Raw genomic sequence first — 22,571 nt, 5'->3', positions numbered from 1 at the left:
CACATACAGAAGCAGAAAGGAACCAGAGCCTAATGAAAATGCAGACTTCTGCCAGCAGTCAGCCTTTACAGTTTTTACTTTACTACCCCTATGCCTAATCCTGACCCTACAGCATACTTACATAAGCAAGAGTGTACCATTTTTGGAAAACTCTTACCTTGTGAAAAAAAAAAAAAAAAAAAAAAAAAAAGGAGTACGTGATCCAAGGGCTATTAACAACTACAGACACCAAGAGAACAGGGACCAGGCTCGCAGATCTCTGATGTTTCACCAGGGATGTCTGCTTTGTTCCTGTAAATCACAGCACCCACATGGCACCTGCCTATCTGCTCTTGTACACCAGTGCAGGCAGCGAATTCTAGAAAAGAGCCACTGTCTGTTCCTTCTAATCCTACAAGCAGCCTCTTCATTTCTTTGTCTGTCCTTTAAAACCGATGTGGTAAGAATGGCGCCCTCTTGGAAATACAGGGATTTTACTGCCTTTATTTTTCCAAGAGTAAAAAAATTCTCACTCTAAAAGATGCAGTGAACTGGCTGCTCCCCATTGCATGTTCATGTCATGGCCTGTCTTTCAAATGGCTTGTTCTCACACCTCCTGGAGTTACAATATGGAATTACAGGATGCATAAAAACAAACAGATGAGCGAGAGATAATCAGCAAGAGTTTTAAAAAGCAGAACCATATATAGAATCTTATGTATGTATGTCTGTTTGTATTTTTAATACATATATACATATAAATGCATACACACACACAAAATGGGTAGATGAAATAACAGAATACAGCTTATATTTCAATGGATCTATTGACAAAATTTTACATTTGCCCTTGAATACTTGCCTTTTTCCACATTTTTTTTTAAAAGCCAATGTATATACATTAAGAAAGGAAGCTGCTGAAAACCAGCAGTTCCTCTTATCTGCACTAGTCCGCAAAGTAGTATCTTGGTGTAAAAAAATTGTATTTCCTGGATTTTTCCAGTTCTGTCAGAGAGCTCATCTAAAATATCCAAACCTTGTGCCCTGTCTCTTGTACAAAGTCTGAAGGAATTTCTTGCTGAAATAGGTTGAGCTAGGAGACAAGACAGGCTTTAGCTCATCAGACTCACTGGATGAACAGCATGCCACTTCCATCTGTGTGATCAGCTGCAGAAGAATACCCTGAAAACAGAATAAGTCTAAGCTGGTTTGTTTGTAGGGCCTGGAGGGGAAAAAAAAAAAAAAAGTAAAAAAAATTATTGTGCCTAATCCATGATTTACAGACCACAGAATTGTAACAGATCCAAGCTACTCAAACTATCAAAGCAATTGCACTCAGGCACATCTTCAATAAAGAAATATTAAAAATTACAGAAAAAGCAATCTTTGTTTGTGCTTCTCAATTAAGCTGGTATTTGAATATTGGCCTTTATTACATTTTGTTTCCATTATTTCTGAGAGTTAAAAAGGTCTTTCTTGGCATTGGGGCTGTGATATATGAACCTCAGCTACTATTCACATTTGGTATCCTGTATATGCCATTCTAACTAATGGGAAAAGCATGAAAATCAATATGTCTCAACTAAGAACTGAAACTATCTAAATTGACCTATGACATACAGCAAAATACACGTTTCTCATCATTTTCTAAAATGGATTCTGCATTTTTCAGCTCCACAGCAGTTTGCCCATTGAAAATATCTAAAATTTATCTATAACATTTGTGGGGAATGGTAGAATGAATGAACTATGTCCACTTTAGGAGATTTTAATATCAGAGATAAATTTGTATTTTCCAGCAGAACTAAGCAATACAGCTACCAGCAACTTAATTATGGTGTTTCACATGCCTTAAACAATTCAGACCTCTGGAATCCCACATTTCATAGCCAAAACCTATGAGCCATCACACAAAGACAGCAGGCACTTTTGAAATTATAGGCTGCTAGCTATACATTGCCAAATTATATTATAAATCATTAATTCTTCTCCATTCATGCAACAGGACAGAGGTCTTTCTAATATAATAATCTAATAATAATTGATACAACTGCTTTCTGCATATCAGTCCTTCCATGGCTAAAATTAGCCCTTGTCTGCTTGTGTTCTGAAGGCTTGCACTGTCATGAATGTGGGAGTGGCTGCTGGGTTCATCATTCTCATCAAAACTGAAGAATTTTGGTAGTTTATAATGTACAAATTTGGTAGCAAGTAGCTACATGCTATTGCCAGAGCACTGCAACTCTGATATGTAAATAGTGCCTTCCCCCTCCCAACCGCGCTAAAATCTTTATTTCCCTGAACATCAATTAAGACAGACCTTTGGCTTCTTGCTAATGAATAATACATGTTTAAATCTCAGTTTCCCAAGTAGATTCAACAAACTTCATACCTTTTTCTATTGCTTCATCTGGAGACTATGCCACATGACATCTACCGAATGTTTTTGAGGGCTTAATAGAGAAGAAATAATAGGCTCTCATCAGGTTTCTTTTGCTGTGTAGTTTCCTTGAACTCTAGGTTAAAGATTTTGGCAGCAATTTGCAAGTCCAATCAGACAACTACATGCAAGTTGACCCACATTCATGAAGTTACATTTGTGCATAACTGATTACAAGCTAGAGGCCTACATCCAGAAAACATCTTCCCAGGAACAGCTCTGGATTTTTTTTTTTTTTAAAGTCTTCCAAAAAACCATGTTGAAAAAAAATTAACAGGCCAAAATTAAGAAATCTTTCTTTTCATCCATTTCTTAGAGAAAAATTTTCAGTTGTTCACTAATTTTACAGAGACAACAACAAGCCAGAAGAGGAGTAAAGATGCCCAGAAATCAAATCACACTGTATACACATAGGAAGAAGGCAATGTCCCAGGTTCTACATTTCAGCACAAAAGAACCAATGAAAACACTTGCCAACAATTTGTATGCCAAAAATCAGAAGCCGTAATTATAGGATTGTAAAGTTATACGTATCTATTAGAGGGCAGAAGAAAAAGGTAAATCTTCAGCTTGCTTAATATATTAGTTCTTCAATAAATGTACCTATTTAGAGAACATCATTGTTCTGTTTTACTGAAGAAAAGCAGTCAACTGCTTGCTATAATTACAGCCAAAGAAAAATTTTGTACCCAATTTCAAAGCCAAAGCTACATGAAGAGCAGTAAAACCCTGAAAGAAAGCTTCCCTGCAAGTTCTTTCAAGGGCATCGGCTAAAGATTAGCATTTATCTGAAGTTACTCACACAGAGAAACGGGTGCTTTCATCTGAATATTACAGGTCAAACTCTTACTAATAAACATGCACCTGACACACTGTGCATCCTGTAATCTTCCTTCCTGCTCAGATTCCAGCCCTCATTTTACATTTCTGTCAATTCATATAGACTGGAAGAAAACTGAAATCCTTTGCTTCATTCTTAAAAAGCTTCTTATTCCATATTTCAGCCAAAATCCATTCTGCTATATGTACCTCTTCAATAAACGTTGCTCCTCCACACTTTACCTCACATCTCTGCCTCCTCCAGTTGAGACAATCCCATGCTGGAACTAAATTAAGAACTTGAAAAATGCAAATGAAGTAGGCAGAAAATGATTTATTGCAGCACCAAGAATTTAAACTAATAGAACAATACAGCACTTTTTGATCAATCTACAATGCCCCACAGGCAGTTTTATTTAAATCAAAGTGTTATCTAAAATGAGATGAAGGAAAAAGTAATTCAAAAGTATATTCTAGAAATATTTTAAATTGGCTTTGCAGAGACACAAGGGTACTCACTTTCTGCCGCATTAATAGTGATGGGCTGATATGGTATCTGTAGAAGCCATGCAATTAGAGCACTATGGGATAGTGCTTACGGGACTCATTGAACTGTAGCATAGTTAGAAAAACAATATAAAATAGTCTTAGATGAGAGAATTTTAAATAGGCAAGATACTTATACTCAGAATGATTGTTGACACTTGTAATCAAGATTTCTAAAGACTTAAGTTTAGTAATTAGATGCTTTAAGTCTAAATAATTGAATATGTGCTGCCACATTATTAAATTCTCTTCCTCAAATAGAGAATTTTTTTATCGGATTCAGTGCAACTTTGTATCACATGATCTTTGGTCATACCTGCAACCTGATTAAACATGGGGGCTCCCAATATCTCATTCAAAATACAGTAAGCTAAAAAAACCCCACCTGAACAAATATCAACCAGTCTAGAACAGACCTGCACCAACACAAAGCAAAGTTTTCGGGGCTTTGAGGACAATATTCAGTAGTTTTGCAACAACAGAATTCTTACCAAAGTATTTGGGTTCTCTTATATGCATGCTCTCTTACCCTTAGGGTCATTATTTATTAGGAAAAAAAATAGCATTTCTACTGTAGCTTTACTTCATCTCCAACTCCACAGTTATTCTACATGCAGGTATGAGGACAGTCCTTGTTTTAAACATGAACAGACTCTTCATCCCTAAAAGAGCAGACCCCCAGCAGTTACCTTGTCTTATTTACTGCTTCACTGAAATAAAACTCTGCCCTGCAGATACACTGCATCAAGAGAAGAAATTCGCAGTGATGCTCAGAGAAATGAAATGTGAAAAATCACGTACTTATTTTTGGGTGCACCACAGCTCTAAATATACCCAGTTTTGCCCAGGGCAAACAAGTATCCTGCCTCCTGCAGTTGTCTAGATTTGCGATCATCTCCCTATCTTGCTGCATCAGCTCCCCGTTATGCGGCAAGGCCAGAGCAGAGCTGACTTCCCTGTCATCTTCCTGGGGGCTTAAGGGCCCACAGAAAGCAGCTAGTAGCCAGCCAGTCCCTGCATCGAGCAGGGGGCTGCAGGGCAAATATACTAGTGACCACCTCCCTGCCCTCTGAGAAATAAAAGCCCAGCCATGCCTTCAGGATATACTGACAGTATTACTGTGCTCCCCCCAGCTTTACTACAGGCTTATTTTAGCTTCTGTACCAGAGCTGAGCCTTGCACTAAGACACCACAAGGCTTTTCTCCAGCTTGTTTCACTACTGGACCATCAGCAAACGTTAACATTTCCATTAAGCACGAAGAGAGATAGAGGCTGCCAAGAGCCACGAACGATGCACCAGGTGCTACCCTATTAAGTACCACACATAAGCCAGGGCTGAACAGAGGCTGGGAAGTTCTTGGTTTCTAATCAGGCTGTCATCAGGCTTAGTGAACCTATGTACGGTATCATCCTTAGAAATGCTTTCCAAATAGAGATACGCAGCCAAGGAATCATAGCTAGGTCTGTTCTGTGTGAAAAGGATGAATTACAAGAACACTGCAAACTCCATACTGAAGACGGCGTTCCAACCTATTCACCTGCAAAATAAATAGCTCATCTTCAAAACACATGTGCTAATGTGGAAGTGGTGAAGACTTGCTCACTTTCTCATTTTCCCCAAACAGAGGATTAACTTTCAAAGAAAAAAAACCCCAAAACCAACAACAAAAACAACCACCAAAACCCAAACTTTTTAAAAATCCAAAAGTATACACTGTGTATACTCTATTCAGCAATACAGCCTGCTTATTCTGGGAAGGAGGCTTTTTAAGCCTCTACTTCTTTGCCAGATGGCTTAGTATTGTTTAAAAATAGCCAGAAATCAAAAGATATTTGGAAAGTAACTGTGATATCTCATTAATACTGAAAGATGAAGAAACTAGAAAAAGAGACATTTGACAAATGACAAACTACATTTATACGTACTTTATCCTATTATTAGCACACTTTAGACCTTAAAACTCCCATGAAGAAACCTTAAATCAGGACTGTAAATTTAAACACCTGCAGATACTAGTTCTGCTGTACAAATCTGCTCCCCAGCTCTTCCTTACTGTGCTGAGTCATATGCAGAGCCTCACAGGGAAGGAGATAACTAACATCCTTTTCTCTCATCACTTCAAAAAATGCAACTCAAGTACAGGAAATCATTACCTGGAGCAGGATTTCAGGGAGTCAGATATCAGCACTGGTATTCAACTCCCTCTTCCCAGAACTTTTCTAAAGGTCCACTAAGGTAAAACCACTCAGCTAAGGACCTCTTACACAGCACTCTTTTGGATAACTACCTACACCACGGGGGAGCTAAATGTTAATGTGGTAGGTGCAAGGTAGCAGCATGGGTTTCAGCTCTAAATGACCCCATGTCTGCCTAAGGAAATGTCCAAGAGACGGTTACTCGGGCCTCTGCCTTAGGTAAGTCACCCGTAAGAGAGTTTCCCACAGAAAATAGCTCCAGAGGCCCTCCTTGGGCAAACCTTCAAACCTGGGGGTATTCAGAGCAACTCTACCTTGGTGCTGCCTTTGTAGGTTTAATAGCATCTCAGGGAGATTCAGCCTCCCCTTGCCTAAACTCATTCTGTGCCTCCCTTTTCCAAGGGACACACAGGCACCAGCTTTCTCAAATAAAATAGTGGTCAGATTCCTCAAATACAGGAATTACTTTTTGCTAGACTGAGAATCACCTCACACATTTAAATGGGCAGTAAATCACCTCGGAGGTAAAACTCTCCCATGCCTTTAGTGGGAGGGCACTTTGGCATTCTTTGGTATGAAATGCATTTGCTGGAGCTGACATCTGAAACTACATCCAAACCATTGAGATACAAAGGCCTAAACAGGACAGCTAGCTCGTGACTGGCTTCTGACTGAGACAAAAAAAATGGGAGAGCAATGGGTTTGGGGTGAATAATCCCCAACCTCCCTTTCTAACAACTGATTAAATTATTCTTTAATCGAATTATCTCTGCTGGATAGCAATTACAGAGTAATGTGTTTGTTTATCAGCTATTGCGTACCAAGTATGTGCCATGAAGATATTGTTGCTGCCACTTAGACATTGTTTCCCTAGAATGCAATGTCAGTTAAATATTTATGAACAATCTTTCTTAGAAACTTTATTCATGACTGTAAAAGTACTCTTGAAAATAATTTGGCCACTTATGGAATATAACCAATTGTGTCTTGGGATACAAGATCAATAACATACAAAACTCACATTTTGTGTAAGCTTTTCCTTCTAGTAGTAAATGAATTGGGACCGTCTTTAGGTTAGATATTTCTAAGGTGATAATTTGATGACTCTTCATTGTTCTGAAACAAAGTAGTAGTTTTCAGTATCATTCTTCATGGATAAGAGTTTATCTTGTAAAATTTAGCATCCCACCTAGCATCACCTATGGAGATTGATCTGGAGAGGCACAAAGACTGAAATATCTTTACTGCCTGGTAGAAGTCATTCTTCCTAAAATGAATTGGAGATTTTAGCAGGAAAATAGGCAAGATACAGGGAAGTCTGACGCTATTCATGTTACAGTTGTTCTGTTTTTCTTCCAAAAGTACCATATTCACTGAAAAAGTTGGCTCCTTTCCAGATACCTGATAACACATTCTTCATGAAATTCTAAGTTATTTTAACAAAACCTAAAATCTGTTTCCCAAAACAGGAAACTTCTACAATAAGCCAAAACAACTAGTCTTAGATGAAATAATAATGCAGCTTCAAAGGAAAAACTTGGCAATATTTCTTTTCCTCTATCATTTCCAATAAAATATTTGCCCTTAAACTCAAAGTTCAAATATTCTCATGAAAAGAAATGCAGGTGATTCTTAAAACAAACAGATGTTATACATGAACTGCTGAGGAAATTTTAGTAACATATGGTAGAAATTATCTAGCAAACTAACTGAGTAGGCAGCACGAGTGCAAGCAACCACTGCCTAAATTTATGCACTGGCCTTTTTTCAAATACTCTTTTTTTCCTTGAGGATGCATAGTTTGCTCTTTTGAATATCCTTTGTTTTATCAATTGTCTTCCCATAGGCACAATTCTCTCTCAGGGCTGTAATGTCAGTAAGTTACCTAGATGCTGAAAGTGCAAGAAAACTTTGACATTTAGAAGCAAACTAATTATTTTGCTTTAGTAAATGCTCTGAAAGGCTGCAGAAATTAGCATCTTTTAGTACAAAGAAGCCAATGGTCTGGACAAGGAAAAGAAACATAATGCACTATAAAAGAAGGCAAATGTTTTACTTAGCAATTTTTTTTTTAAAAGGAGGTATTTTAACACACCAATTATTATTTTTAAGAAGTTGTCTCCTTTTGTAATGGGATGGTTTATTTTCAAAAATTGCTAAAATAGGAAAAGAAATACTCCGTTCTTCTATTTTTATGGAGGAGTTTTGTGGTCTAAGCCCCGTTCTCCTAACTCTATCATACGCAAACTTTTGACTCTTCTTGGTTCACGAAGAGCTCTGGAGTCGTTTCCCCAGGCAATTGTTCAGTCCTGTATTTCTTGTCATGCTTTATCCAACCCTGCTGCTCCCTCTGACACCTGTCTCGTGCCTGCCCTGAAAGCATCAGAATTTGGGACCTCTGAAGGGCAGCTTCTCACAGAACAATGACATGGAGTCTGAACAGACTATCCATAGCACCCTCTGTATTCATACTTGTATCAGCCCTAGAAAAAGAGGTGCAACAATCTCTTCTTTCAGCATCCTCAGTCCATCAATATTGCCTGTTCCTAGGGTCACCTGTCCTTCCAGAGCTGTACTGACACAGACCTGTACTGAGAATAAAACCTTCTCCTATTCACACAAATCAGTTCTGCCACTATGCAAACTTAGAACTACTACTAATACTAACAAGCAGCATTTTTTCTAACATTAAAACCTTACTCACACAAGCAGCACAGGAAAAACCTTGTTAGATTCTGTACAGTAACACCACTGTCCATAACACTGTATCAAATTATAGATTCACCAGCCCAAGCTTAGGTGTTCTTGACAAATCAACTCAACAAACTGATTCCAACAATTAAATCAGTTCTACCAGAAAAATCACTGTCCAAATGCCCGTTCAGTTGTTTCTACATTGTGGAAAAAGTTGTAGCTCTGACAATTTAATTGCCAAGGTGTTTCATTCAACTAGGTCCACCAACCTAGTTAAATGTTAAGAAATACTTCATCTGCAAACCTGTTAGGTTTAAAATGGTGGAGGTTAATATCACTACAGCATACACAAAAATTAATTTGGTAGAAGAAAGCAACCACAGGATTTTGTCTGGACCAAACCCTTCAAAACCATAAAAAGTTCTCCTGTCATTTTAAAGTTTTGTGATTGTTACTGTGGAATAGATAAGGCTCTAAGTGAATACAGCAAAGCAGATTTGTAGTCACTAATGGAGTCCAATGGATCTAGTGTTAATTCTACTGGAGAGACACATCCCTGCCACAGAAAAGGAAGGCAGGTGTGGCACCCGCGTTCACCCGAGACGCACATTCAAGCAAAAAGATGATATGCAAGATGTAAGCATGTCTATCACAAACAAACCCCAAGATTTTAGTTTTCAGGAGCTCCTTTTGATTAGTTTTTGAATGGTTGTGGGTGCTGAGGTTACTGCTGTTCTACTGCAGAGAATATAATTTAGCTGAGACTGTGAAAGTTCACCAAGAGATGGTAGATGTCAGCCATCATATTCTGCAGGCATTTCTGTGTTTCATGACAGGAAAAACATTTCCAATAAATCTGAAAGATGCTATTGCCAATGCACAAATGGACCAAGAAAAAAATAGTGGATTAAATAAATAACAAAGGAGGAATACAGCAGCACAAGAGTATACTAGGCCAAAGCCTAATAGAGTATACTACTGCATTTCCACATCGTTACTGAATACGAGCGAATGACCATAAAGCAAATTATTTTTTTAACAATTTTTTGCAGCGTTGCACGAAACATAGCTTAACTATGGCTTTGATAAATCATGACGTATGCCACTATGTAAAGTGCTTTATAAACATTTACGTTTTACTACCAAATCACCTAATTGGTGCCTGATGAAAACATCAAAGGACAGGCCAGAGATTACTCAACTGTTGTAGCACGAGGCTGGACCCAAGGGACCTCTGAACTTTTCTGTTCCATGCTGTACTCAAAACCCCGTAGCTTGAGCCCACTGTGAAAACTGCAGTCACTCCAGCGGTGAGATCCAATGACTGCAGCAGAGATGCTAAGTTTTTTGGGGTTTGGGGTGGGGTTTTTTGATTTGTTTGTTTGTTTTTAAATGGAGGCCCATAGGCATTAGCAGTTAATTTATCAGGGGAATCCTGAGACTGCTGTTGCCTAATCACTTTCACACCAAAATCAACAAGAAACTGCGATTTGACCGGTGAGGCAGCTACTGATGTATATGAAAGTTATACAATTCCAAACCAATTCACAATGCTGCATCTGATTGCAATACTATTATAAAATCATGTTAGACCAAACTAAACTGATTTCATACACAGGGTATTAGCATGGGATTTTAAGATGATCCTTTCTTTGATTTTTATTTTCAAGTAGAAGTGTTCCAAATGTACCAAGATTGTTTCCAGAGAAGAAAAATTGACTCCCTCCTCAGTGTTAAAATTGATTTGAATTGGTCAGACTCTAGAAGTTTACATTTTACTTTTACAAGCTTGATGCTGCGATATGCATACAAAGTGATTAAGTGGATTTCTGTGCCTTAAAATCTTACAAATTGCTGGATTAAGTCAATATTTATGTCAGCTACAGTAAGAAAAAGTAAAATAAATATGTATACTGTAAGCTATTGCTCAAAGAATGCTGAAATGTAACAGAATAAATGGAGGAGACCAATACAAATACCTCCTCACAGGGGCAATGCTTGTCAAAACCTTAAAGAAAGAAAGAAATATCCTTGAATATAACCTTATACAACATTTGCCAGAACTTTAATTACTGGCAACCTACAACAAAGCAACTGATCACTCAGCATCTTTTGCCTAATTTCCCTTTGTGGGTCAGCACTCGTCAGCCTCTGTGTTTCAGCTTTCAAGTCAAGAGAATACCCTAAACAGAGGAAGGGAAAGCATTCCCAAATCATAACTGTATAGCAAACACTGTTTCAGGAGAGACTCTGTTTTAGATGTTTAAAGTAAACATCAAAGCCCATCCATGAAGATGGGCTTATTAGTGTCGTTCATAAATCAGATCATCTATAAACTCATATTTGTAGGACTCTGATTTTTGATTGTCTAAGCATGACAGACTCTTTATTATCACACAGATACATGCAAAGCAAACTGACCAGCAACTCAGCCTTGGGTCTGTAGACATGAGTCACATGAGTAATCCTCACATGAGTTGGGTGATTTGTATCAGTGAACGAAAAAATAAAAATAATAAAAGCACCCCCACAAAACCACAAACTTTGACCCATAGCTGTCAGGTTCCAACCAGCAATCACTCTTACACACTGCTGCCGAACTAAGGAATATAGTTTCTTTCCCTTTGCTGCCATCAGAACAAGTAACAAAATTTTGGTCAATGACAATGCAAATCTAATCTAATGAACTAAAAGTTAAGCTGGTCATCCCCAGTCAGCGGAGAGAGCCACCCCAGATGGATGCAATGAGTCACCTCTGAGTACACAGGGAGCCTGGACAGCTGGCTAGATGCTGAAAGTTTGCTGGGGAAGTCAGTAAGATACCACACAAAGTAAGTACTAGAGGCAACATGTACAACACGCTTAACTAGATATCTTCTGGAAACGAAGGCATGGCTGACCTTCAAGCTCACTTTCTGCTGCTATAATATAACCAGAACTCATCAGAGCCAATACACCCACTACGAGTGAAGCCCTGCTAAGAAGTATTGTAAATTCAAGGGGGGTGCATGTGAGAACTACTTAATCTACATTAATTTAAGAATTGGTCCTTTGTGGTGAAACATTCTTGGTTGGAAACATTCTTGGTTGTAAGCATTTTAGGAAGCAATGGGGGCCAAGTGACAAGGCACTGAGCATTTTCTAACCAACCTGGGAAACGGCTGAAGCAGAACTATTTCAAAATGTGAGTATTCCCTACTGACTTCCCTTTCCAAAGCTGAGACTTTAATCAAGATCACAGCAATTCACATAGAAAGAATTTAGATATTGCTTGTCTGACTTTCACCTTGGAAAAAAAAAATACTCTGAGCAACTGAGCTGCCTTCTGCCATCTGCATCAGTTCAAGGACAAAGCTGCCTTTCTGGAGTTGTAATCGTTGTATAAAGGTAGGGCTAATATTTGTTGTCTGCACAGAACATGTTAAATGGCAGATTTTATCTGGGCTGTAACTGGGCATAGCTGTCGTTTCTAGAAATCCTTTGTTCTAGAATTCCAGTGGGAGATTTTCCCTGAGATGTGGCTTTCAGGTATGACAACCAGTGCTTCCTACTTTCACTTGAGTCAGAAAAGCCAATATGCAAATAGTCAGAAATTAAATCCAAATCATTGACAAATGACTGTTTCTGAGAGACTTGAAGTGAGTTCAGTCTCAAGAAAATAAGCTGCTGAGCGCTAATCTAGTGCTTTAAAAGACCAGCCTACCCAGGCAATGTAGGAGGATGTCATTAATAAAACACTAGCTTTTTGATTTTTCTTTAAAGAATGTGCTCAGAGCTCAAGAACGTGTCTTTAAATCTCTAAAGCAGAGGTTGGTCGTAGAGTCCCACTTGCCTGGAAACAACAAAACAGTTTGCTACTTTCTTAATTCAGAGCAGAAAGAAGCTAGAGGAGGACAGTGTAACAGAACTGCAGAAATCTCTCGAAAGCCTAGCCAACATAAAGGTACACAAGAGTATAAAACCAACCAACCAAAACAAAACAAAACAAAAAGATGGTATATTCCACGGATGTCCATGTTTAGGATGTAGTTACGGAAATGCGTTTCTAAGTGCTCAAAAAATTAAATGCATTCAGGAAAACCTTTTCTGACGCATATGAGAAACAAGCTGTAGAGTACGTCCAGTGTGTTATATGGATGTAAGGCTGCATCTGACAAACCACTAAAAGCATGGAATCCAGGGTTAGGGCTGTTGTTATCCTCCGAGTCAGACTTCTGGATGTGCTCCACTGTGCTATACAGGGTCTTTGACTCAGCCTCAAAAAATGAAAAAGTAAGATGAAAACACCTTATTTGCTTGTCTTTAAGTTTGCAGTGAAAACAAGGGCTGACTGAAGAGCTACATTAGGGCCACTAAGAATGCAAATGGTAAGTGAAGAAATGCAGAAAAACTGAGACACATGCAGGAAAACAGCCCAAAGTTCATGTACAGAATGAGGGCTGCTGAGTTAAACATGCCCACTCAGACATCAGGTCCAGAGGTTAAAATGAAAAATTACATTACATAATTATATAATATCGTGTGCAATTCTGGTCTCCTCTCACTCCCCCAATACCATTTCAGAAACTATATAGAAGATCTGGAAACAGTTCAGGAAAGCATGACAGGGATAGGCGAAGTTAGGAACAGCTGCTGAACCTGTCAGAGTGGAAGGGACAAATGATAGACCTGAGAAAGAAGTCTGTAAGATCATTAGTGGTGTAGAGGAGATACTGATTGTCCATCAAAAAAAAGAGTTAAGGAACTTTGGACGAAAATCAGCAGGAAAAGCCAAACGCAAAGTTCACACGTGTTTTGATTCCGCAAGCCCTTACTGCAGGATGCTGAAAAAGTACCTGGGCTCAAGGGAAGATGGGACAAGTTCATGGAAGAGCAGTCTTCTAGGGCTATTGAGTACAATGTCACTACATCTTGCTTAGAAAATTCTTCCACTGAAAAGTGTTGGAGGTTGAGAGAATATTCAGGGAGCTATCACAATATGTTTGCTCTGTTGAGTATTTTTCTGCTAGTCCTTCACTTTGGCTACTGCCAGAAACAGGATACTGGGCAAGACAGACATCTGGTGAAACCAAGCATAATCTTTGTCCCGCTTTTAAATAAATACAGCTGGTGGAAATCATCACCATGACATTATTTTATGGTAAATTTGGAGTACCCGAGTCATTTGGGAGCTGATCCTAGTTTCTTTCAGCTCGGAATATTTGACATAAATTCCTTGACTCCTTTCAGCCAGCACATTTCAGCAGTGTATTGGCTTATTGTGCTTTAACTGAATTGTTGCCAGTTGCTGAATCATAATGTATTAAAATGACCAAAGATTTTAAAAAGAAAAATAAAAAATGAATAGTCCTCTCTCCACAAACTTCTAACAAAGTTGCTTTCAGCAAGAGCTTGTCATAAAATTCAAGACTCAGCTGGCACTCAGTTAAGTATTTCCAATGGCCAAAAGCAAAGCTTGAAATAGTATTTTATACAAAAAGTATTTGTCAAGTGCTTTTTTATTTGACCAGGACTGGCTGTGAGTCAAGTAGAAAGACAGATAAGAATATTGAACATTTTTCCACAAATGGCAACATGAAATTGCAAATTATATATAGTCTTCCCAAGAGCAGGTGCTGCTGTTTGCACACACCAAGTATACTGAGCAATGAGCTGTGTCACCACCTCTCAAGACTTCCATAAAACAAAACAATTAGCCTTGAGCAACAATTTAGGTAAAAATAAGCTATACACTGTGAAGATAACTTTCAAAGCATAAATAACCAAAACACTTAAGTATAGTCCTCATGTAAGAGTACTCTCAGAACTCTAAATTCATGTGAGATCACATGTATCAATATGATATACATGTGTAAGAAATGAAGACAGAGGCTGAATACATTTCCCTTTTTTTCAAAGCAAAGACCCTACGCTGAATAGTATTCATGTGTGTGCTTATCAGTTTACTTTTCTAACAATACCTGCGAGATTACGGAAATAATTTCTGTATTATGTATGCAATGGTCTAAAGTTCAGACAGGAACTGTATAATTATTCATAAATAGTAGTCTGCGGGAAAACAGGGGAGTTCTGAGACTTCAGAAAACTTGAATAATTTTTGCTGTCAGTCACGTTTGGGCTGCTTCAAGAGTAACTTATCACAGTAGAATTTATTGCTAGTTTTAAGTTATTTGTTGGTCCAGTTGTCATGTTACAAAATACAATACTGACAAATCTGAAGCGGTTGTAAGTTCATATTAATTACAAAAATAACCCTACAAAACTTTTTTTTTTTCAATTTGAAAAATTTGGAAGTCTCATTTGAAAAATTAATTGCTACAAAGAAATTATTTTCTATTATTAATAGATATTATATTATTATTATACTATATATTAATTTTATCCTTTCAATTTTCTACTATTATTTTATACCCATCTTTGTATTTCTTTTCTTACAAATGCAAACTTTACTGCAATTGAATATTTGAACTAAATTTATTTTTTCCAAAATTTTTTCAAAATTCTCTTCAGCAGTTTCAAAATCAATTGTTGCTTGCTTTGATGTCCACCCCCAAAACAATCAAAGATACAGAATTTTTCATAAAGCAAAAGTTCTGAGGTTTGAGCAGCCGTATTTTAAATCTGCCCTCAGTATACATAACAGAAGACTATGGAAGAACACTAATTCAGCGTTTTTATGCTAATCTGCAGGAATCAAAACAAAAGCAAATGTTCCCAGAGTCTTCTGTGAAATTCTCCAGCTCTTTTAAATAGTGTCCTTCATCAAAGGTTTAAATACAACTGTCATAAGAGGCACCGAACCACTATTTTTCTGCTGTTAGCACCTGGTCCTGAGGACTTTGAGAGGTCCTTGAAAGTCTCAGTGATCAGAGCGGGTACAAAATTTGACAAAGCTTGCCTACCCCTACCATTTAAACAAAGCAGTCTGAAAAGCCTGCGCTTTGACAGAAAGTGGGCTTATGTTACAATGTGCAACGCCACACTATGCTTAACACCTTGGCAATGTGTAAGGCTAGAGGTTAGCGAGGATTAAATGATATTGCTATTAGAAAACTATCATTCAACTAAAGCTGTTTTGCTGGAACAGTTTTATTCAAATAAAATATCAGTTGCACAACCTTCTCTGCTTCAAATGTTTAGGCATAAAAAGGGCAGGAATAAACTGCTCCCCCGTGTTACCAGCTAGGGCCTCTCCAGTTCCAGTTTGCTCTGCCTCGCGTATTCTAGTGGGCTACTAGGCACGAGGCTAGTAGATGTTTTAGGGGGAGCCTCTCACAATCTCTCCTACTGGAAATGAAACACTGGAAAAGTAATTATTGATGAGAGCACAGAATTCAATCCAAGTCTCTTCTGTATTTGAGTGCACTAGACTATTGTGGGTTGTGGTTCACTCTTTTTTTTTTTCCAGGTCAAAAACCCCTCTGTCCCACCTCAAACTATAGCTGGTAGAGTCTATTCAACGGGGTGTGTGTCAGCCCGGAAGAGAGAGTTGCTTTTATGGAAAGTAAAAACCTGCAAAATACATCCAGTGTTAAAAACAAAATCCATGACAAACCAGTCTGACACCTACATAAAGCTGAAATCCTGGCACACAATTACTGAATGCTCTACTTGCAACACGTACAGAATTCTAACAAGAAAAGTAAGTCTCTGTGTGGGACGCGACTTAGAAAGGATTTTTCTCTGGCAGGTAAACCATGTCAAGGCAAGATTGCTAGCAAATTTTCTTTTGTCTTGCCTCAGAGTTTGATGCATATATGTTAGTCAGTCTTTAATTTACCTAAGCAGCACAGTTGGCTAAGTGTGGGAGGCTTTTGCATACTTAAATACGAGGAAAAAAGAAAACTTTAATACTGCTGCTGCACAACAATAATAATAATAATTTATCATTTCTCCAAGGACGTTTATGGCAGACACACAACTCATGTCATTGTCAGAAGCAATAAAATAACACTGTAAGTAACAAAACAAGTTTTGCTATACTTTCCAATTAATGTCAATTTATGAATCTCCAAATAACATAGCCAAACATATTTTAGTTAGTTATTTTCATTTACATACCACAGAAGATCATCTCAGCTTCTAGGTGCCCTGATATAACAATAAAAATCATAACCCTAAAACCAGCAGAATAGCCAAATAAATATAAAACTACCAGCTGACGACGACTCTGACCAAACAACCTTATCCCTTCTGACAGCTCCAGAACAAACCTCACCCTACACATTCTGGGTCCATTTCAAAAAGCTGGAGTCTGCGCTTTCTTCTGAAGCCCAGTCTTGCCAGGCTCAATTTGAGGGGTGAAGGACATCCCAAACTGTGAAGACACTCTCTTCCGAGCAGGGAGAAACCAGTGTAAGCATTTCTGGTAACTGCAACGGTAGCCATGCAAGAGGCTGTATCTTAGCACTTGTTTCAAGAAATACACATCTTTTTACCTATGCCTTGTATTTCTGCCAGCAAATATCTCGGAGCACCCCTGTAACCTGCTCACAGAGAATGATTCTACCAATTGAACAGGTCACCCTGTTGTTTTAGTGTCTGTTTGCAGATGGATTTTTGAGACACAGTTCACAACACACAACACCTCTACCTTTAGGCAACAAAAATAAGGTCAGCAGCAATAAAAAGGAGGAGGAAACGGTTCCAACCTCTCGGGTGCCTTTGGTACATGTCTGTACATGTCTACTTTGGTAGAAGTGCCATTCATTCAGAGATTCCCATCCTAGCTTAAACTGGGAAACTCCAGTACTGGCAGCAGCATAACCATGGCAGCAAGGATTGCTGCAAGAGGTGGAAGTTCCTCTTGGGCACTGGAAAATCTTTAGGCCATCCTTTACCTAGCTCGTTGACACTAACTCCGCTCTGTAATACAGAGGCCGGCCAGCCTATACCTACATGAAGTGGCATCTTTGTGGACAATGTAGATCTACCCAAACAAGAAAATGAAAGAAAAAAACCCCACAACTAGTCATTTGTTCTGTTTAAGAGCCTACAGCAGGCTGGGAAGTAGCAGACATCCCATTTGCCAGCTGTGCAATTGCAGCTATCATTTGTTACTATTCAAATTCTCTGGCAGCTTCTCCAGCCCACCAGTTTAATCGGCAAAAGATTAGACTGCCAAGATGCATAGCAGCCTTCCTTCGCATAGCCTGACAAAATCAGTGAGATTAATACCCCTAGCATAGGCAAGGGGCAAACATTTTGGGGAATTAGCAGCTTATCTCTATCTTCTCACTTCAATCCCTTGCATGCTTGTGGGCTAAGAACAGCAACAGTGCTGGGACTCCAGAGTACTCTAGCCACAGATTTGTTCTTGTGATCTCCGAGAAGCAACTTAACCACAGGAGAGCACCAAAACCACACCCCAACACAGGACAACATCGAAACATAGTCTGGTCTGGAGAACAGTGACTGGTGGCTGGCCATTGATCAAAAGATGAGTGCTATAGCTAATGATAAAAGCTAATATAAAAAGTGAAAGAAATGAGAAGCAAACTGAGAATCACCTTAACACCAGAATTTCCTATTCTCCAACTAAACATGGAATGTTAACCTCACAATAAATCACTGCAAAGATTGCCAGTGCTGGAGAGGACATTTTTAAGCAGGAACTAAATGTTACAACAGCACGCACTTTTGTTTGATGAAGAAAATGGCAGTTTCCCCCTGCAAAGGACTCTTGGGGTTTCTCCAGCCAAAACAGATGAGGCTTTAAAGAGCAAGCCATGCCTCCACAAAGTAGGAGATGGTATCTCTTATACCTGGAAATCAAAAAATAAAGGTGCAAACACTGGCTGTCTCAGAGTATAGACAGATATGATCATTGTCCTTTTCCACGACAGGGGCACACATAGGCCTTTCAAAGGTTCACATTTTATACTTGCATTATATAAGAAGGAAAGAAAATCTTATTTGTGCAGCAGTTTGGATAATCCTCTCCTTTTTGGATAAATCTAGGCACAGTACTTCAGTGGGCTTTTGAAATCTTCCAAAAGATTTGGGAAGATTTGGGAAAATGTGAAGTGTTTTATTCAGAGACCACTCAAAGGGTTTTTGAAAAAAAGTCTCCAGCTGGGGGGGGGTGGGGGTGTGTGTGCGTGCACTGTGCACAGAGTTGTTGACTGACCTTCAAGATATAAATGCCAGGTATTTTTAATCACTAAAATAAGAGAGCCAAAAATAATTTTCTGGGATAAGAATCATTAAGTTTTAATAAAAAGATTATGATAGCTAGCAGGGTCTCTCTTCCAAGTACTCAAAGGAGATGTCTACTTTGCTATCACTAAATGAAAAAAAAAAGTATGTTCAATACTAAAAAAGTAAATAATGTTATGTAAGAGCATAATTTTATTTCCAAAGGGCATTTTTAAACTAAAACTTTGCATATCATGTTGAAGCTACCCATGAATGCTGCATTTGGTTAATTTCAGACACTAATGTTCAATGGCTTGAATATTTTTAATGAGAACGACCATCTCTGTAGATTGAAGACCTTGAAAAACAGAATTCAAAGCTGATGTCTTGTTTAGCATTTGAAAAAGTGACTCTGCCTTTAAGCATTCAAAAATTCTCATATAAACTTAATTTCTATTCATTTGGCTGCTGTGTACTACTGCATCCCCATAAGATGCCTGCCTAAAATCAAGGAATGATGTGCAGGCAATGAGGACTGATATCCTTTGTGGAACAAAAGATTTTTTAGACCTTTTAGAGATAGAGAAAAATGTGCCTTAAATTTCAGACTGAAGGTGAAGCCCTTTGGCTGCTATCAAATGCATCTTCCTTCATGATCAACATGTTGATCATGTTGATCCTTCATGATCAACAGAACTAGCAACATGGACTGAAAATCAAGTTCTCATTATCAGTTCTCAGGTAACTGCAAGGAATGTGCTTCCTATATTACCAAAACCTACATGATTCCTACATTCCCACACAGAAGAAATGTGGGAATGAAATTAGAAATCATTAGAGAAATCATAGAAATCATGAGAGAAGTGAAAGAGGGTGGTTAAGTGATAATAAAAGAGCCTTTAAATTTCATGGCATGTCAGATTTGAGCTGATTTCTCGTGGCTAATTCTGCACTTCTTGTGTTGGCAACACATTTGTAAGACATGAGCTGAATTCTCACGCAAGCATTAGTTTTTCCCACCATTAGCCGTGAATGTCCTGTGTGAGGTTTAGTGTATCATTGCTGGCCTCTGAAAGAAATGGTACTAGCCGTTGAAAATCACCCAGTGCAGAAGACAGTATATGTTCTTAAAGAGATTTCTAAAAATAGGGGCTTGGTTTTGTTTTCATGCATCTATTCCTGATAGAATATCGATACTGTAAAAGTTGTAAATTGAAAGCGTAGAGAAGTCCACATCTGAATGTACTCTGGCCTGAGTTATTTTCATTTCTATATAATGCAATTTTAAAGCCTTAGAGAGTCATGAAAACAAAAATGACAATTTCTAAATGCACTCATAGAAGTTATAATAAAAACACACATTTCAACAGTTTAAGTGTCAGCCTGTCTTGTTACCTATAATCACAGTGATTGAAGTTTCTGTATTTCAAAGGCAAAAATAGCAGTGATATAATAAGGAAAAACTATTGCAGTTCATTAGTCATGGTACATTAGAAGAAAGAGATTCTTTGGCAATTTTATGGCCATTTTACAAATGGTGCCTTCTCAAAAGAGAAAGTCTTAAGAGATTCATATTTCACTTTTTTTTCAGAGGCTAGGTAAGCCACATCTAGAAAACCAGTGAATTCCAGCAGGCCGTGTAGAGGGAAGAAGTGATTCAGAGCTGCAGATCCAGTGCAGAGATTCAGTATCTTGTTTATTTGTAGTACCTGACCTACATCTGAGTAACCAAACACTTCGAGGAGAGGAGAGTTCAAAAACTTGATCCGCATTTGAAAGATGTGATACAGACCTCTGTGGAGAACAGTAAACAAGCAAGATAGGGGAGAAAAGCAGCAGATTTTTTCCCCCAACAAAGCAATGTTAGATCCTATAGGAAGCCTATGCAACTTACACTGATAATTTTACCCCATGATGAAATAGGGTCTATGGCTGAATTACTGTTACGAGTAAAACGATGAATCCTGCATTCTTAAGCAAACCAAACAGAATCTTTGTGTAGTAAAAACAAAATGTGATTAACTAGACTCTTATCTTTGTGTTTTTCCTCAATGAAATCATTGTGGAAAGAAGCGGGGGGGCAAGGGGAGATTGTGGGAATGAGAAAGGACACTTCTCTGATGTGGACATCAGTTAAATATCTTTGGATATGTATCCAGTCATCAAGAAAATATGTTGATTACAGGCAAGTATGATTGCTTCTGTGACATTCTTCATAGGTAGCTTTTAGATTCATATAAAGTGATGCACATGGGGGGGCGGGAGGGGGCAGGGAGCTCAAACCTAATTTTCCATATAAAATTATCACTTAGGAACAAGTCCTTAGTGTTAGAAAAGATCATTTTATGAACACATCAGCTCAGTTCACAAAAGTAGTTTATAAAGGAAGCAAATTTTAGGAATCATTAGGACTGAAGTAAAAAGCAAAACAGAACCATGATGCAGTTTCATAAGTCTACAGTGTGACCATATCTTGAATGCTCCAAACACTTCCAGTTGCCCTACTTTAAAATGAATAGAGCAGAAGTAGGAAACATGCAGAGAAGGAAAGAAATTATTATCAAAAATATGTTATAGCTTCCATATTTAATACTATTTAATCATCCTGCAAAAAGAAAACAGTGGGGATATGGCATAGATCTATAAAATCATGAATATCACAACCAGGGATAGGGAATGGCTGTTGAGCATTGCTTCCGATAGAATTAGCTACACTACCTTTTGCTGACTTCAAAATACAACTTTAAAACATACAATAATTTATTACATTCAGTTTAAGCATTGCAACTAAATGAAGCATTAAAATTGAAAGGCTGAATAAACTGAGCTGAAGACCAATGTAAGTACATGCCTATGGAGAATAATCAGGCTTTCTTAGTTTTCTTTTCAACTGGTTTGTGATACAAGATAAAGCAAAATAATTCTCATTAAGTTTTAAATTATGAATGATACAGTGAATTATTAATGTTGAAGGTACATTAGCGTTTACTCTTAGCTTCTACCACTCTTCTCTGTTTAACTATTCTTTGGCAACACAGACAGCTTTATTGAAGGTAAGAAATAGCGGGCCCTTTGTCCACTGCAATTCAGAGTATAGAGCCTACACACACACATCTAACCTGGGAGCCTCTTCACAGAATCACAGAATCACAGAATCATATAGGTTGGAAAAGACCTTTAAGATCATCGAGTCCAACCATAAACCTAACACTGCCAAAAACCACCACTACACCATGTCTCTAAGCACCTCATCCAAACGTCCTTTAAATACCTCCAGGGATGGCGACTCCACCACTTCCCTGGGCAGCCTGTTCCAATGCTTGATAACCCTCTCGGTGAAGAAAAATTTCCTAATATCCAGTCTAAACTTCCCCTGGCGCAACTTGAGGCCATTTCCTCTTGTCCTATCACTTGTTACCTGGGAGAAGAGACCGACCCCCACCTCTCTACAACCTCCTTTCAGGTAGTTGTAGAGAGCGATGAGGTCTCCCCTCAGCCTCCTTTTCTCCAGGCTAAACAGTCCCAGCTCCCTCAGCCGCTCCTCATAAGACTTCTGCTCCAGACTCTTCAGTCTCTAGAGAGGATTGTACATGATGACCAGCACTAGAACTAACGAAGGTTTCATCCAGAGTCAGTGATTTAACGCCATTGTCCAAGATCTTTAGAAGCTACAGTGAATCACACTGAATGCAAAGGGAAAATAGAAATTAAGGGCCTATTCTTGCAAACATCTGGCATCTGAGCTAAAACTACTCATGT

At 38.4% G+C, this 22,571-nt stretch overlaps 1 long non-coding RNA gene across 1 annotated transcript in view; it reads right to left on the bottom strand.

Annotated features, from left to right (window-relative positions):
* Positions 1-759: 759 nt before the first annotated feature.
* The window catches only part of LOC142415144 (uncharacterized), a 62,717-nt gene continuing 40,905 nt past the window's right edge, over positions 760-22,571 (bottom strand). The window contains exon 3 of the long non-coding RNA XR_012777300.1: positions 760-1,201. This is a non-coding gene — a long non-coding RNA (uncharacterized LOC142415144). The remainder of the gene's footprint in view (positions 1,202-22,571) is intronic.

This window comes from Mycteria americana, chromosome 10 (genome assembly GCF_035582795.1).
Source record: "Mycteria americana isolate JAX WOST 10 ecotype Jacksonville Zoo and Gardens chromosome 10, USCA_MyAme_1.0, whole genome shotgun sequence".
Classification (NCBI taxonomy): domain Eukaryota; kingdom Metazoa; phylum Chordata; class Aves; order Ciconiiformes; family Ciconiidae; genus Mycteria; species Mycteria americana.
This window is presented reverse-complemented; position numbering and strand designations above follow the sequence as displayed.